General features: G+C 46.7%; 1 pseudogene; it reads left to right on the forward strand.

Annotated features, from left to right (window-relative positions):
* Window positions 1-4534: 4534 nt before the first annotated feature.
* On the forward strand, window positions 4535-5455 carry LOC145814127 (protease Do-like 7 pseudogene; annotated as a pseudogene).
* Window positions 5456-19505: the final 14050 nt, after the last annotated feature.

Raw genomic sequence — 19505 nt, forward strand, 5'->3', positions numbered from 1 at the left:
AAATGCATGACAATGCATTATGATGCAACGACTATGATTGCAACTTTCTCTATCTTACCAACAAGGCGATATACTAGGTTGGTTCAGTATCCAGAACTGAGGCGTAGACACGCCGCCTCAATCTATGGGGCTTCCATACAGATTTCAAGCAGAGGGTACACCCCTGGGTATTTAAACCAGACTTTAGTCTCGGAATTCCCGAACCTTTGCGTTCTAGGCATAAGCCGTTCGAACTCTAGTTTTCACCATCCCAGTTGGTCTTCTAGGAACTTATCGCAAACATAGGCAGGTGGCTTTACCAGACCACCGAAAGTCGTTCGGGCACGACAAACACCAAAGGAATTGCACCTTCAGAGGATTTAAGGTCTCCTAGACCGGGATGCAAAATGCATGCAAACTGCACACGTCAATGTGCTGAAGGTTTCGCACCGTCCAAGAATTTAAGGTCTCCTAGACCGTGCGTGTTTAAGGTCTCGCCAGACTGACGCGCGTGTTTAAGGTCTCGCCAGACCGCGCGTGTTTAAGGTCTCGCCAGAACAAGAAACAAGATACACGACAATACAAGAATGAGGCACGCATGCCAATGCTAATGACGACACATATACCAGCGAAAATGTGACACGCATGCCGATGCAAATGAAGCATGATGCAAGACGATACAAATGAGACACGCGTGCCTCATAAGATGCAAAATGATACAAGTGTGACACGCATGCCACACGGAATGCAAAATGAAACAAATGAGACACGCGTGCCTCATAAGATGCAAAATGATACGAGTATGACACGTATGCCACACGGAATGCAAAATTTAACAAATGAGACACGCATGCCTCATAAGATGCAAGAATGATGCAAGTGTGACACGCATGCCACACGGAATGCAAAATTTTGAAAATTGGACTTATACGCTACGCGAAGCCGGTTCGTATTCAAAACAATGCAATGTACTAACAAGTACAAGCAAGGTGCGTAAAATAGCGCGATAGGATATATGCAAGATGCAAGTAAGGTGCACAAAACAGTGCGATGCGGTGTGCAAAATAGCGCGAGTGATTTTGAAATGCACAAGACAGTGCGATGAAGGTGCGTAAAACAGCGCGAATGAAATGTAATGCACAAAACAGTGCGATGCGCTAAACAGCGCGATTGATAAACTGCACAAAACAGTGCGATGCGCAAAATAGCGCGAACGAAATGCAATGCACAAAACAATGCGATCGATTGAAATGCACAAAACAGTGCAATGCGCTAAACAGCGCGATTGAAATACAATGCACAAAACAGTGCGATGCGCAAAACAGCGCGAACAATAAACTGCACAAAACAGTGCGATGCGCTAAACAGCGCGATTAATAAACTGCACAAAACAGTGCGATGCGCAAAACAGCGCGAACAATAAACTGCACAAAACAGTGCGATGCGCTAAACAGCGCAAACAATAAACTGTACAAAACAGTGCGATGCGCAAAACAGCGCGAACAATAAACTGCACAAAACAGTGCGATGCGCTAAACAGCGCGATTGAAATGCAATGCACAAAACAGTGCGATTGATTGCATGCTCAACGCAAATGACGACACGCATACCAATGAAAAAGTGACACACATGCCGATGAAAATAAGGCACGCGTGCCGATGCAAACAGGGCACGCATGCTGATGCAAAATGAGGCACGCATGCCGATGCAAAATGGGGCACGCATGCCGATGTAAAATGGGGCACACATGCCGATGCAAAATAATACAAATGAAATACATGAGACATGCATGCCTCATAAGATGCAAAATGATGCAAATGAGACACGCATGCCTCATAAGATGCAAAATGAAACAAATGAGACACGCGTGCCTCATAAGATGCAAAATGAAACCCAGTGTGACACGTATGCCACACGGAATGTAAGACGATGCGGAGTGTGACACGCATGCCACACGGGATGTGAAATGACGCGAAGTGTGACACGCATGCCACACGGAATCTGAAATGATGCTAACGGACTTAAATGCGTAACAACGCACGTGTTTCGGAATGCACGACAATGCAGACGATGCGCGAGACGACGTATGTCTTGAAATACGCGACAACGCTAGTAATGAAAATGCAATAACAATGCATGAGAGATGTGCATGACAATGCAAGGGGTGCGTGTTACAACGCATGTAGTATGCATAACCATGCAACTGTGAGGCGCGTAATAGCGCGATGCAATGCACCGAAGTAGTGCGATGAACGCGTGCAACGCACATGGGGCAACTTTTGAATTTAAAAGGATACAAAAGGGATACACCTTGCACGAATTCGAGTGCCACGCACAGAAGACACGACCCGAGGTCACAACGGAGGCCGGTTGAGCGTCGGAGATGCACTTTCTTGCACTTTCTTGAGCTATGAAGACCAAAAACTTCTCATATGGCCTAAACAAGGCTGTGGGAACACCACCAGCCGGGAGGGGAGGCCGCCGACTGTCCACCGGCTGCAAAATAACTCCATCGGCACAAAATAATGCCGGCCGGCACAAAATATTGCCGACCGGTAGAAAGTTGCTGAGTCGGGGCAGTTTCGAGATTTCACTTCGGGTGTTTTAAAATAGGGTTTCAAACCCTATTTTCTCACTTCCTCCACCGCCGAAAACTCTCACTCTCTCTCTCTAAAGTGTTTTTCTCTCCTCTTTCGCCCGTTTCTTCGCGTTCTACGCCCGTTTCATCGTCGGATTCGCGATTTCCTTCGCGTTTCGGACATTTTCAACCGAACAAAACTTTGTTTCGATGCCTCGTTTGGCATTCCCGCCTTTTCGGGGTTTGTTCCCCTCACTTTCCTCTTGATTTCCGTGCCCTTCCACATCCCGGCCTTTTCGGTCATTTTCGACCTTTCCGAGAGTTGACTTTTTGGTTGACTCTTCGTATTCTAGCCCAGTTTTCCTTCTTCCGGCTATTTTCTCACCATTCTCTACATGGCGGACGACATTCCACGCGGTGGGACTCCCCCGGACCACGAGATGGATCCCGAGGTCGAGCTCCTACCCTTGCGCGAGCGCCCGTTCGACCCGGCGACCTACCGGCCGACGATCCATGTTCTGCCCCCCGACGGACTCCGCCAGTTTCGGAGCTTTGAGAGGCACGTGCCACCCGAGCTATTGCTGCGCGAGCCTACCTCCCACCTGTCCTTCGGCGTTTCCGAGGTAACTCTCTTTCCTCTACTTTACTTTCTGCAATGTAGGGCACAAAACTGTCGTAGCTTATTTATGCTCTTTAACTACTTGAATCTGATATGCTATACCGTAGTTGACTGTAAACATACATACAACTTATATCTGCTTGAAACTGACACATGCACACACACTGCACTAGCCCTGAATCACCCAAGCACACGGCGTACATTGTATTCCACTGCAAACACCGGCACCCGATATCTGCTTGAATCTGAACATATGCACACATGCTATACTGTACTGAACCACCCGAACACGCTGACGCATCACACGCTGTAGTTCACTGTAAGCACATTGGCACCCGATATTTGTTTAAATCTGTTAAACTTGCACACATGCTACATCTGTTCCGAACTACCCAAGCACGCTGACACATCACACACCGTAGTTCACTGTAAGCACACTGGCACCCGATATTTGTTTAAAATCTGTTAAACTTGCACGCATGATACATCTGTTCTAAACTACCCAAGCACGCTGACTCATCACAGGTTTGTAGTTCACTGTAAGCACACCGGCACCCGGTAGTTGTTTAAATCTGTTAAACCTGCACGCATGCTACATCTGTATGCTTCTTAAAGCTGTATTTTGAATGTTGTCTTGCCATTGTTATTTTCTGTTTACAGGAGGGTTCCCATACCATCCGCGGGTATGGAAATACTGGCGCTCGGGAGTGGTACGACGAGCTCCCTGACGCGGTCCGTCGCATAGTGGACCGGGCGGGCTTCGGCGCCTTCTGCCGAGGGCTCTCGCGACTCACTACTTGCAGACCTCTACTCGCCGCTCTGGCGGAGAGGTGGTGGGACACCACCGATTCTTTTCACTTCTCCACAGCAGGGGACATGACGATGACCCCTTACGACTTCTCGATGCTCACAGGCATCGGGGTAGGGGGTGATCCGATCCCGTTTGATATCGACATGGATGAGTGGACCGCCGCTCAGGTCTATCTGCTGGGGGAGGCCCCACCTCTCGCTCGCCCAGGTTTTATGCGGTACTGTTAGAATTTACCATAACCCACTCCACCTACCACCTCCACTACCACACACACTCACCTACTTCACCTACTTTCCTACACCTACCACACACACTCACCTACTACCCAAATCCTCTTCTATATAATAGGAATCCTTGTAATATCAAATATAACACAACAATCTTGTAATACATCAATCAATAATATACATCAATTTATTTTACATGGTATCAGAGCTAGGTTAACAACCTAGTCATTCTGCTTCACCGGCGGGCGGCAGTCTCGCCTTGGCCGCCCGCCGGACCTCAACACATATCTCCCCCCTGCTCCAGCCTCAGAAAGAACATCATGTATCAATTGCTCAGCCTTCGCTATTTGATCTGGAGTACCCACAAGCTCAACCATCCTGTTCATAATTTTGCTCTTGTTGCATATGACCCTTCTGCTCTGGGAGCTGTTGGTGCCTCAGCAGTTCGTGCTGCTGAACTTCTTCCTGAACCTCCGCTGCGACGTGGAGATGCAGTCATTCTTGTGGGGTTAAGTAGGAGCCTGCAAGCTACATCAAGGAAATCTGTTGTCACCAACCCTTTTGCTGCTTTGAATATTGGGTCTGCCGATTGTCCACGCTTCAGAGCAACCAATATGGAAGTCATTGAGCTTGATACTGACTTCGGTGGTACATTTTCTGGTGTGCTAACTGATGAGCATGGAAGGGTTCACGCTATCTGGGGAAGCTTTTCAACTCAGCTAAAATATGGTTGTAGTTCATCAGAAGATCATCAATTTGTCAGAGGTATTCCAGTTTATACAATCAGCCACGTCCTTGACAAAATCATATCTGGTGGAAATGGATCAAATCTTCTCATAAATGGCATCAAAAGGCCAATGCCTCTTGTCAGGATCTTAGAGGTTGAATTTTATCCTACTTTGCTTTCCAAGGCCCGTAGCTTTGGATTGAGTGACAAATGGGTACAGGCTCTTGTTAAGAAAGATCCAATTAGACGTCAAGTCTTACGTGTTAAAGGTTGTTTTGCTGGATCAAAGGCTGAAAACCTATTAGAACAAGGTGACATGGTATTGGCAATTAATAAAGAGCCAATCACATGCTTTCGTGACATTGCAGATGCTTGCCAAGCATTAGACCAATGTGATGAAATTGATGGGAACTCTGCTTCCCAAACACTAATGATAGACAGACACACCATTCACACTGCCACATACACAGCACATGCACGACACCATTCACGCCCATCCTTTCTTTTTATTTAATACACACATCCACTACCTCACCTTTATTTTCATTATTATAAAGCACTATCCCCAATTTTATATAAACTTTTCTATTCTAAACTTTTCTCCACCACCCAACACCATCATCACATTTTCCACCACCCATCTTTTATCTTTTATTTCATAAATAAATAAATAAATACATACATTAAACAAAAAAAAATAAAAAAATAAAAAAAAAAACCAAACCCAAACACCCACATCCACAGGCGGGATTTTTTCTTCTCTACTCTGCCGCTGGTCTCTTCTTTTTGCCTCCGTCCTGGGCGGTCCTTGACGGTGTTGCCTCTGTGTTTTCCACTCCACTGGGCACGATCACTACCCCCTGCTCCTCCACTGCAGCATATGGCGGCCCTCCAAATCGGAACATCACGGTGGCCTTCCGCTTCAGCTATTTGTTTTCTGCCTTTAGTACACTTATCTCTGCTCGCGCATCCTTATACATGCGTTGGAGCAGAGCCAGCTGGGAGTTTAACTGTTGCACCTCATTTGTCCTGCTCTGCAGCCGGTGCGACAAATTTGTGACCGCAGTCATGGTTTCCACGCATGACTTCAGAGTATACTGATTGGCCTCAATATCAGTTTGCACCGCCATTTTTTGCTCCACCGACCGCATCGGAAAGTTCAACGGAGCAAACTCTGGGGCGCTTGGTTGAGTTTCCAGTGCCACCGCACCAGTTCTCTCTCTCGTTGACTCGTTGAGGTCGGGAAAGAGGGTGAGCAGCCCGCGGGAAGACGATGAAGCCATTTTCTAGGCACCAGAGTGTTACACAGTATCTCTCTCAGAATTCTCTCTCAGAAAACAGAGTGTTACAGAATCTCTCTCAGAAATCTCTCTCAGAATATCTCTCGCAGGTTTTTTGCCTCAGCCTTAGCCTCTGTCTTATAGCCGAGGCAGCCACGCGCATCGCGCGCCTCTTACCACCAGCCGACAAACGGGCACGCAAGCCAAGGCGCCCACGTGCCTCACCATCATGTCCGGCACAACTTTTGATGAATTGGGCACGCCTTTTGATGGCACGCCTTTTGACAAAATTGGGCACACCTTTTGAGGGTGCCACTTTTCCAAGGGTCCGACAAGACTCTATAAACTGTCCCGACATTTGATACCGGTTAGCTTTTTTAAGGGTCCGACAAGACTCTGTAAACTGTCCCGACATTGATTCCGGTTAGCTCCTTTATGGGTCCGACAAGACTCTGTAAACTGTCCCGACATTGATTCCGGTTAGCTCCTTTATGGGTCCGACAAGACTCTGTAAACTGTCCCGACATTGATTCCGGTTAGTTTCTACAAGGGTCCAGCAAGACTCCGTAAACTGTCACAACAACTGTCACAAAACTGTCTTCTACAACGGTCCGACATGACCCCATAAACTGTCTTCTACATCGGTATGACACCACCATACAGTGTCCTCTACAACGTTATGACACCACCATCCAGTGTCTTCACCAATGGTCTGACACGACCATCCAATGTCTCCTATCCTTTTTTATTTTTATGTATTTTCTTGTTTTGTTCCTCTCTTCAAACTCAAGTTGGTTAGTTTCTATCCTCCTTGAGTTTGCGGGGGGCTGTTAGAATTTACCATAACCCACTCCACCTACCACCTCCACTACCACACACACTCACCTACTTCACCTACTTTCCTACACCTACCACACACACTCACCTACTACCCAAATCCTCTTCTATATAATAGGAATCCTTGTAATATCAAATATAACACAACAATCTTGTAATACATCAATCAATAATATACATCAATTTATTTTACAGGTACTCCTGGTTCGAGGTACAATTTAGGGTCCAGCCCACTCTTGGTGATGCAGATCCGATGACTCCGGAGGCCGAGGAGAGGTACGCCCGCGGCTTCCTCATGTTCTTATTCGGGACGACCATCTTCGCCGACCGGGCGAACACCGTGCCTCTTTGCCTTCTCAGCGCACTGGTGGATGTCCGGGACATTTTGCACTACGACTAGGGTGGCGCCGCTCTGGCCACTCTCTACGGGTACATGAGCTCGGCTTCGCGCGGCAGCGGCCAGTTGCTCGGAGGCTACTGGCGGGCTTGGGAGGTACATTTCTTCTCCGCTTTTCATTTCTATCCGATATTTTCTGTACTCTGTACACTGCACACACTGTAGTCTGCTCTATACTTGCTGTATACTGTACACACGGCACACGCATACATTCTGCTTCACACTGACTGTACACTGCTCACACTGTACACTGCACACAATACACTGCACAACACACGGCTCTGTCATTTCTGCTTTATTCTGTATATTCTGCTTTTTCTGATAAATGCACTGGTATTTACCTTGCAGCTGTGGGTTTACGCTTACTTTCCTAGGCTTGCCCCCGTACCAGTCACAGAGACCCCTCTGGTTGTCCCCTTTTCACGCCGTTTTGACCGGAGATGCACCCGGCGACCGCGAGAGACTTTCGGCTTTTTCCGCCGATACTTCGACACCATTACCCCCGCGGAGGTATGTTTTACTTACAGTTTATTTAAGCTTTGCCTTTCCACTGCATATTTCGATAACAGTAGATAACAAACCGTCTTGCATTTTCAGATCACCTGGCAGCCGTGGGCTCCGTTGCCAACTGTGACTCGAGATCGATTTGCCGGTGCCGATGAGACCTCACGTTTCCGGATCTTGTTGGAGGGCCCGATCTGTCGGGCTTGGTACCTGGGGGAGCGTTTCCTACGCCAGACCCTAGGGTTACCCGAGCAGATAGTCCCGGTTCACCCTCCTGCGGATATGAGGGAGACCGAGGGGCTCACGACCGAGCAGATGGACGATTTCACTATTGGCTGGGAGGAGGCCCGCTTCAGAGGCACCGGCGACTATCGGGAGTACGTGCAGACGTACCTGATGCGACCTCTAAGCGGCTGCCGTCGAGCGGAGGGAGCTAGGCCCACGACGCCAGTGGCTGGGGCAGGAGCGGGAGCTTCGAGGAGGGCCCGAGTCCGTGGTAGGGGCGGAGTTCAGGGAGGACGGGGGGCTGGCTGGCCCGCCCTGCCTACTGTACTGACTTTCCGGGGGCAGGGTGGGGCGACCTATCAGATCCCCTTCGCCCCTCCGCCAGCTGATCACGAGTTCGTCGGTGTCCCCAACTTACCTCCGGTATGTATTACTGCACTTCTGTACAGTCATTTCACTTCAGTTTATTTGATATTCCACAGAATACTGATGCATCTGATATTTTTGCAGGCTTTTTCTGCGTACACCCGGCAGTCATTGGAGATGAATGCCTCCATGATGGGTATGCTCCAGCAGACTTTTGATCTCCTGGCCCTCTACAGCATTCCGGTATGTTCTCCTGACACTGGCCTTAAACCATTCATACACTGCTTCACATAATCTGATGCACTGCACAACATCTGATATACTGATCTCACAGCATCTGATACACTGCATACACTGCATTCTGCACTGTACTCTGCACTGATAAACTCCTCACGGCATTCATACACTGTACTCTGCATTCTGCACTGATAAACTGCTCACGGCATTCTCATACTTATGTGCTGCATTCTGCGCTGATACACTACTCACGGTATACTGATGCATTCGCCTTTTGTGTACTTTTTCAGCCTTCTTTTCAGATTCCTATGGCAGGAGGCGCTCCAGCTGGACCTTCCGTCCCTGCCCGAGGGAGAGATGAGGAGGGCTGAGTATTCCCCCGCTCTAAAGCAGGGCGCGCTCATGTCGGGAGCAGCTCGCGAGCTCTAGTCCCGGATGATGATGATGACGAGGAGTCAGAGGCGGAGGCAGAGGCGGAGTCCGAGTCATCAGAGGAGGAGACCGGAGGCGGTTCTAGCTCGGGCTCTGACGACGATGCTGATGATGCTCCTGGACCCTCATCCAGGAAGAGGACCAGGACAGACTAACGACCCTTGGAGTGCTCGACACAGATGCGGATTTTTGTTATTTTTCTTTTCTTTCTTGTACTTTTCCTCTTTTCTTTGGTAGTTAGATTACCTTGTACTGCCACAGGCAGATTTTGTTTTCCTCAAAACTTTGTACTCGAGAAAAATTATGAAATGAACAGATTTTTGCTTAAAAAGTGTTACATTTACATATCTCATGTATTGCATCGCATTCCATCATGCTATACCTCAATGTAAATGGAATTGATTGGTTGTCTGAAAATTGAACACTTGCACTGTAATAATCAGATAACTAAACAGCCAACAGCAAAATAAACCCAAGCAACCCACTGCGTGATTCTGGACACACAGCCCTTGCTCTACTGGGGATCATTCTGCATACAGCCCATAACACAGTATTCGGTTCATTCTGCACACAGCAAACTTGAGTGAACGGCCCAATCTGACAAGACGGAGCTCAAAGATGGAACTGGTTGGAGTTGAAACATGCTCCAATAGAGAGAATGGCACCGCATTCTGGGTATAAACAATTCTAAAATTGAATGAGGGTTTTTCAAACCGGGGTATCGAGTCTACAACTGAACACAGCGGGGAGGACTCAAACAAAAAGGGTACATGTCCCAAACACAACGAGACACGCTCGGAGAAGACCTAAAACACAGGTTGAGGTAAACAAAATAAAAGACACGGCACGCAGACGCGTCAACGAAAACGGGGGACCTCAGATCACGAGGAGCTAGTTTCTCAGGGTATTGTTTCCCACCCTTTCTGATTTGTGATTCTCACATCACTCTGGCACTCAAGCTCGGTTTTTTCTCTCAAAACCCTTTTCCTCACTTTTCTCTCAACTTACACCTCTCTATTCTTCATTTTCTCATTTTTCATCCCTCCCCGGGGTGTTTAATGAATGAATAGAAAGGTGTGGGTTCATGCTCAACACCGTTAGCTCACGGCTATTTCTTCTGGCGGGCAGAGCGCTCTTCTAGCAAGTACGTCGATGACGGGGGAAAGACAGAATGCCTAACTCAACTGTGCCCCTAGTTCATCATTTTAACCATTCTTTTCGTTTTTGGTTTTCTACTAAAACAAGTTTGATCAAAATGAGAGTCGAATTAACGTACTTGTTCGATTTTTGATTTGGAAACCATGCAAGTCAGGCAACAAGCACTGAAAATTTTCCTTTTTTGGGTCCAAGACAATGGTCCAGTTTTGGAAAATGGAATAGTTTTCGAAAAAATAGTCAACCTCAGTAAAAATTTTCAAAAACTATTTTTGCAAACGGCTGATGCTTAACGAGCATGGAATTTACTCTTTGAGATGCGCAACCTCGGATCGGAGGCAATGGAAAATTGCCCCTGGTTTGAAGGGGGTGGGAGGCAACGGAAAGTTGCCCCTGGTTTGAACGGCGTCACGTGGCAACGGAAAGTTGCCCCTTGTTTGGATGGTGCCGCAGCAGTCTGCACACAGTCTTCATTGGCGATGGTCGAGCTCTTGGACACAGCGATGACGAAGACGGTCACAACAAATATATGGACACAGTCGCCTTGAAAGCGTTGGCGACTAGACTTTGGGATGAAGTCGAAACCATTGCATGGACCGAGACGCTATGAAAGCGTTGGGGGCTGGACTTCATGATGAAGTTGCCTACGTATCCCAAACATGGGAATCAAGCCTCACGTAGTTCCGGTTAAGGTACACTCGGGTATTTTAACCTTCACTTTTCAGGCTCTAACTTTTGCCAAGGCGCCCGATGCGGGTTTTCGACCTTGCGAGCTTTTCTTTTCATTTTCTTTTTTTTTTCACTTCTTTTTCTTTCTTCTTCTTTTTTTTCTTTTCTTTTGTGTATTTTTCTTTTTTTTCTTTTCTTTTCTGTATTCTTCTCTTGCTCTAACTTTTGCCTGGGCCGCCCTTCCGGGTTTTCGGCCCAGCGAGCCTCTCAAGGGTAAAAGTGTAACAAGTCCATGCCAAATGGTTTCTGAAGTTGAAGTTTCCCTGTGTCTAGGAGAACGGCTGTTGCAATGATTTGTAGGAGACTCCGTCATGGCTACTCCACGAGCTCTTTCATTTTCCTGATTCAATTTCGGCGCCTCTTGGTCGAGGGCTACTTCGAGACTGGCCACACGGGCCTCCTCTGACAGTTGACTGTTGGATGTTCTGAACGGGTTTAAGGTTTGAGAGCGAACGGGTTGAATCTTGAGGCTGAGAGCGATCCTAGGCTGCGCAATCTCAAGAGCGATTCCACACAGGTCTTCACAGGGCCGCGTAAAACATTTGTTTTTGAAAGTTTTTAAGAAAGCGACAAATCGCTCGCGCCGAAGATAGTGTGGAACCAATCTGGATCAGGCCAGGATCCTTCTCAATACTCACGCCGACAAGCATGGTTCCATTCATAAAAAGGCTTAGCATGCTTCTCTTTCTCTCAAAATGATCCAAAATTTTGCAAAACCCGAGGAATTCCTTCCTCTTCGTTTTCATCACCGCAGTGCTCAAAAGAGGTTTTTGAAAAACTTAGGTCAATGCAATGAGTTTGGCGCGCAGGAGAGCAGGCGAGATGTACTGTCAGCCCAATCAAATTCTCTGGCACTTATGTTGAAAGCAAGCATGAAGTTGAGATAGCAACAGCTGTTTCATTCAGATTTGTTGGTGTAACTGGTCCCTTGGCAGAAACAGACTCAAAAACAACAAAACAGGTAATTACAAGACAAAACGGTGTTCGGGACAACAACCCCAGAATCACCTGGTATTATATACAAAGGGGACTGACTCGATACAACAAGACAGAGCCTCAAGCAAAAAGACTGACTCGAGACAAAGAGACAGACTCAAAACAAAAGACTGACTCGATACCCAAGCCAGGATTTACAAAGTTAGCGTTCACAGCCACTCAAAAATGCGTACCAGACGCCATATTCAAAATACACCGGACGCCGCCCACTGGTGGTTCACCTTCTGATTACATACTTGCAGTATCCTCAAAGTCCAACAGCTCGGTGGTAACAGACTTCGCTGAGGTGGGTGGGAGGATAACCTCATTGTCAATCAAATCTTGCACCTCATGACGGAGGCGGAAGCAATTGTCGGTGGCATGGCCTGTCTGCTGGTGGTACGTGCAGTACTGAGCAGCATCATGTGTTGTAGGGAGATTCTTCGGGAGAGGCCGAGGCTCCAAGGTTTTAAGGTGTCCCCTCTCGGCAAGGATCTGAAGTGCCTTGGACAAAGGCATGTAGAGAGCATGAAAATGCCTGCGCCCCCGGGGCAGGTATTTTGGAGTCTGAGCGCTCTTACTAGCTGCACAGGCGAAAGGGTCGGCAGGCGCCACCTTAGCTTTCGGATCTTTCCCGGGTGCAGGGGCGGGAATAGGAGGAACTGCCTTGGCATGACGGGGCCTATCCCGATTTTCTGACTGGCTTGAACTACCCTCAGGTGGAGTGGGGAAAGCACCCTCCACAGTCTTTGCCACAACTGCGGATATCTGTTGCTTGTTCATCCCCCCGGCTTTCAAAGCCTCAACTGCCCACAGCAGTTGTTCAATAGGATCGGCATCTGCCTTCATTTTGTCTTTTCTTCCGGCCTCAGCCTGGTCAAGGGTTTGGGTTGCTGCTTCAGAGCGAAGCCCGGTTGTTGCTGACATGTCGTGGCTGTAGCTGGAAGCCACCTCTGGTTGGCTGAGCTCTATTACAATCCGCCCCAGCAGCGGGGGCTCCTGTGGTATGAAATTCCCGGCATATGGTGCCGCTGGGGGTGAAGCTGACATTCCGTAGGCGAGATCCGCCACAGACCTCTGGAGATCACCTATCATCCCCATTAGCTCAAATGTAGTAGGCTCGCGAGCCTGGTATAGCTGGGGGGCCCAGACCGGGTGTAGACACCCCATTTTTGACCGTCCTCAAGACTTGGATGTCACCGTTTGAACACTCGGTGATCATCCATGTTTGTGTTCGTTTGGAGTTCCCGGAGGCCTCGGCTCGCGCGCCTTGCCTCAGGATCTCCGAACTCGACCATTTAGTGTCTGGTTTCACACCGAACACTTGTGTTTTGCCTTGGAGAGGCAGGGTAGGGCTTGTAGACCATCCCCACCCATCACCGGCAGTGGCTAGAGGCCACCGGCTGGTTTTTGCTGCCACCGGCAATGTATATTGCCGGCCGGCACTCTTTTTGGCCAAGATGGCATTTTTGGCCAGCCGATTACTGTGCATCTGCTTTTGCGGATATTTTAAGACAGCTGTCTTGCTTTTGCTCCCCTTCATACACGTGTATGGAGGGATCTCCCTCTTATGAAGCTTGTCTTGTAAGCTTTACAAGACAAGAAGTGCCATATAGAGAGAGAGAGGTCTCTTGGCTTGAGAGGTTAGACATTTTAGGATATTTTTGAGAGCTTAGACAGCCATTGTTAGGGTTTGAGATCTAGGGTTAGGGTTTGTTATACCTTATCTCTCTCTTTTTCCCTCTTGTGTGTGTTTTAGTGTGTTTAGTCCATACTATTGCACACAAACACATAGTGTTTCACCTTCCTTTGGCTCTTGAGGTTCTAAGGGACTGGTTTTGAAGTTTTGGTGTTGGATTCAAGCTAAGGAAGGCCTTTGGAGCACCATTTGTGAAGGGATCATCAAGGGTAAGAAACTTACACCTTTATTCCCCAATTTTGCATTGATTTTCTACCTGTCTTAGAGCTGTTTTTGTGCTTATTGTATAACATAAAAAAGTTCTGTTTTTAGACCCTCTTTATTGTTTATTAAGAGTGTTTTGTTGTTTAAGGGTGGTTGACCCCCCTTAGGCCTTAAAAGGCCTCATTTTGAGCCATTTTGTGCTAGCTCCGGGATTTTGGTGTTGGGGTCTCTTCACCACTGAAATCTTGAGGGATTTCAGTGGTGAAGATGATGCCTTGAAGTCCCAAGAAGGAGAGGGCCACCCCCTCTCCTTGTTGTCCTTGAAAAGGGCATATTTTGGTCTCTAAAGAGAGCCTATGCTTGAGTGTGTGTTGAGCATGTTTAGGCTGTTTTTCATGCTTATATATCCATAATATAACATGATTTTAAGTTGGTTTTGGTACTCCATGCATGCTTAGCATAGTTGCCTTGTAATGCCATGTTATTGCCTCAATGTGCCTTAGGTTATTAACCTTTGTTGGAGCATGTTTTAGGCTTAGTCTCGTGAAGATTTTGTGCATGTTTTTCCATGTCCTAGGTCTGTCCTAGGTTGTTTGGGTCGAACTTTGCATGCATCATATAGCCCCTTTGCATTCCGGCTTGTTGGCCTTAAGTATGTGAATGTATAGCATGCTATCCTTGCATTGTTTTGGTGATTTGGGACCATCCACCATGCCATTTCAGACCTTATTGTATGCTTGAGAGCTCGCATTTGATGTCCCTTTAATGCCTTGTAAGGTTGTCATCTCATGCTCCATGTTTTGGTGATTATGCATGCCTTTGTTTTTGAGTCATTTGGATGCCATCTAAGTGGTCCTTAGGCCTCGTATTAATGTCCCAAAACTCTATTTTTGGTCAATGAGTTCATGCCACGTTTGGTCTTGCTAAGTGTAGTTCAATACTCTATTGATTTGCTTTGAGCATTTGGGCCATTTGTTGCATGCTTGGCTTGATTTATTGCTTGGTTTGGCACCATGTTTTAGCATGATTTCAATGCTTATGTTGCATGCTAATTAGTCCATGATTCCCCCTTTCAAATGTGTTTGAGGGTTGTTCAATTTGTGCCTAAGGTTTGGACCATAACATGTGTATGTGTGCATGTGTGTTTAGCCTCCATTTTTGGGCATTTTGGCTACTGTTTTAGGCCTATTTAGAGCTGCCTAATTCATGCATAAGTCCATCTTTGTATCCATTTGCATGCCCCTATGTTTGCTTGTATGCTTGCATAAGTTAGTTGCCATGCCATGTTGCATCCTTAGCTTGCATGCTTAGGTTGCATTGCATCTTGCATGCATGCCTTGTTCCTTGACTTGATGATAGGAATTGGGCCTTGTTTGGTTTGATTGGTTTGCATTGCATTTGAAATCAAAGTTGCATACTTGGTTCTTTGGGCCATCATGCATGGAAATGCGTGATTGGTGGTCCGAGAATCGAGGCACATGCCCCTTTGAGTCATTATCATGATAAGGGACATGGTTGGTGCATATATGCCTTGAATTGTGCTGCCATGCTTTGCCTTGCCCTCTGTTGCTGTCATTTGCAGATTCTGCAGGAACACTCTGCCGACCGGCAGTGTAAGGTGCCGACCGGCAACAATTCCTCTGCCGACAGCTTCATTTTGTGCCGATGGCCACACACCACTGCCGGTGGTAATTCCACTCAGCCGGTGACACTCCCCAGTGTCCAGGGATGCAGTCCTGAGGTTTTGACAGCCTCTAGAGGAGTGAAGGAAGGAAAACAGAGGCAGCCTATGCATGGCGGCGCGTTTCCCGAGGCGGTTTATCTGTTTTCTTAGCTTAATTTAATTTGTTAATTAAATTAATTAATTTGTAATCATTAATTAGCTTGCGTAGTTAATTAATTTGTAATATTTATTTGGTCCCTCCGAGTGAGGGCAAATCTGTAATAAGTGTGCGTGGGTGGTGTATATGTCTTCCAATCCCCATTTCTTTCTTCCCTTTTATTTACCTGCTTATGATGGTAGATTAGGGCACGTTTAATTTAGCATACCTTATGCTATGCATGCGTGCACCCATACATTTGTATTGCATGCATTAGGCTCGGTACATCACGCTAACTGCATCTGTACTTCAATTCACAAATTGAATATGTGGTAGTTGACCGCATTTCACATGCCATGTTTAGGGTTAGCCGAGCCTGCCTAGATTGCATTTTTGCATGTGATGCATTAGCCATTTTTAACATGAACTAGGACATGCATGTTTGCTAACTAGTTTACTGTTTTGGCACGGAGTATAATGTAAGTATTTATGCTTTAGTATCCCACATGCGTGTGAATGTTGCCATGACAGTATACTTGCCATGCGGCTAAATGCTTATATGATAAACTGTTTAAAATGCCTGTGGGTGAAGGTTGGATTGTTTGAGTTGGAAAAACTCATTGAAATCCGTGTTTTAGCCTACTTGCGAGTAGCAAATTCCAAAGCATTTTCAAAACAAACGGATATGCAATATTTCTTTCCAAATTCGGCAATCTAGTCTATACTTGTTTGCTGTGCGCATAACATAGTAATTCTAGGCTAATAAATGGAATAAGAACACATAACGTTTTCAAAATCGGATATCATGGTTAGTAGAGGTCGGTCTTCGGACCGGGCGAAAGGGGGTGCTCATAGCTGACCTTCCCCGATCGTACCCAAGCTCCCGAGCCGAGACAACTCCGGTGATGACGGACATGTGGCCTTCGGCACCGAGTCAGGGTTTCCTAAATTTCCCCATTTTAAAAATATTTAGGTGGCGACTCTGTATCTGGCAAAGCAGTCCATGTTTGGCACTACTTTTTCAAAAATCTGTTTCTCAAAATGATTTGCCAGATTTGGACTCTTTGGTTTAGATTAAGAACCGCGACAACAAAAATCGCGAGTCTGAACTGTAGCAGCGAAGGTCCCCCTCCGTGGGACGCGTCTACACCGGGTGCACAACAGGCGACCTGGGTGGATGTGACACATCAGTGTTGGCCTCACTTTGCAGAGCGATCCCCTGCTCCAATGCAGCCGTCATAACTACAATCTCTTCTGAATTTTGCGTCATCATAAGCCCTGCCTCGGCAAGGGGGAGCACTAGCTATTCTGTACCGGCTCTGGACACTCTGAACTAAAAGGAGAAACAAACAGCATTTCAGCCCAAACAGATCAAACATGGGTGTAGCTGAACAACTGTACTCTACTGCTGATCACTGTTCCCAGAAATCACTGTTCCCGAAAACTGAACCCTGATACCCGTAGATAACTGATTCTCATAACTGACACTGATACTGGTGTCCTCAGATCTAATACTCAAACTTGCAAACTGATATATACTTTCCCTGTAGAAATACATTCTAAAAGCACATAGCAAGTAAAGAGAGCCAAAACACCCCTATGTTGGGGTAGGGTTTCCCTGTCCTATTTTGTCAGGAGCTAGGGTTCCACTATGCACGCAGCGATTTCAAACAACCTAACATCGGGTAAGCAACCTGTCCTAGTTTGGAATGGTCACTATGGATTCCGAATATGCACTAGGTCAAATGGTCAAAAAGGGTGCCCTAGTAAACCGGGGTTTGTGTTCCCATGCTGTCAGAGCCCATAACCGGTCAGCCTTATGGTCATGCCTTGACAAGACAAGCCTCCGGCAAACCGTTCAGGAATGGCAGATGGCAAACACTGTGTTCCTAGGCGCACCAATGCACATGCAATGCAAAGAGACACATAAATGAAATCAAAACAGGATATCACGAGTTCGAGTCAAGCTCTCTAAAATTCCCAGCGAAGTCGCCAGAAACTGTAGACGTCCCCGAACGCCCCGGGAGGGTGAGTTCCCGTTCTGTTCATTTGGGGTCACTACAGCTCGGACTCTCAATTTGTCACGGTTCTTAATCTGAACCAAAGAGTCCAAATTCGGCAAATCGTTTTGAGAAACAGATTTTTAAAAAGAAGTGCCAAACATGGACTGCTTTGCCAGATACAGAGTCGCCACCTAAATATTTTTTATGTGGGAATTTAGGAAACCCTGACTCGGTACCGAAGGCCACATGTCCGTCATCACCGGAGTTGTCTCGGCTCGGGAGCTTGGGTACGATCGGGGAAGGTCAGCTATGAGCACCCCCTTTCGCCCGGTCCGAAGACCGGCCTCTACTAACCATGATATCCGATTTTGAAAACGTTATGTGTTCTTATTCCATTTATTAGCCTAGAATTACTATGTTATACGCGCAGCAAACAAGTATAGACTAGATTGCCTAATTTGGAAATAAGCATTGCATATCTGTTTGGTTTTGAAAAGCACTTTGGAATTTGCTACTCGCAAGTAGGCTAAAATACGAATTTCAACGAGTTTTTCCAACTCAAACAATCCAACCTTCACCCACAGGCATTAAAACAGTTTAACACATAAGCACTTAGCCGCATGGCAGGCATACTGTCATGGCAACACTCACACGCATGCGAGATGCTAAAGCATAAATACTTACATCGTACTCCGTGCCAAAACAGTAAACTAGTTAGCAAACATGCATGTCCTAGTTCATGTTAAGAATGGATAATGCATTGTATGCAAAAATGCAATCTAGACAGGCTCGGCTAACCTAAACATGGCATGTGAAAATGCGATCAATTTGATGCACGTATTCAATTTGGAATTGAAGTACAAATGCAGTTAGCGTGATGTACCGAGCCTAATGCATGCAATACAAATGCATGATGCACGCATGCATAGCATAAGGTATGCTAATTTTAAAGATGCTCTAATACTAACCATCAAAGCAGGTAAGTAAAAGGGAAGAAAGAAGTGGGGATTGGAAGACATACACACCACCCACACACACTTATTACAGATTTGCCCTTACTCGGAGGGACCAAATAAATAATACAAATTAATTAACTACGCAAGATAATTAAATATTACAAATTGCCTAATTAATTAATAAACTAATTAAGCTAGGAAAACAGATAAACTGCCTCGGGAGGAGGGCCAAATGCAGCGCATGCCCGGATCTTGCTCGGAAATGCACCGCCATGCATAGGCTGCCTCTGTTTTCCTTCCTTCACTCCTCTGGAGGTTGTCAAAACCTCAGGATTGCTTCCTTGGACATCGGGGAGTGCCACCGGCTGAATGGAACTGTCACCGGCAGTGTGTTATGGCCATCAGCACAAAATGAAGCTGTCGGCAGAGAATGGATTGCCGGTCGGCACTTGACACTGCCGGTCGGCAAAGTGTTCCTGCAGAATCTGCAATTGACAGCAACAGAGGGCAAGGCAAAGCATGGCAGCACAATTCAAGGCATATATGCACCAATCATGTCTCTTATCATGGTAATGACTCAAAGGGACATATTTCTCGGTTCTTGGACCACCAATCACGCATTTCCATGCATGATGGCCCAAGTGACCAAGTGTGCAACTTTCATGTCAAATGAAATGCAAACCAAACAAACAAATCAAGGCCCAATTCCTATCATCAAGTCAAGGAACAAGGCATGCATGCATGA

Source organism: Camellia sinensis, unplaced genomic scaffold (genome assembly GCF_055761805.1).
Source record: "Camellia sinensis isolate YWXY unplaced genomic scaffold, ASM5576180v1 Unanchor1, whole genome shotgun sequence".
NCBI lineage: Eukaryota > Viridiplantae > Streptophyta > Magnoliopsida > Ericales > Theaceae > Camellia > Camellia sinensis.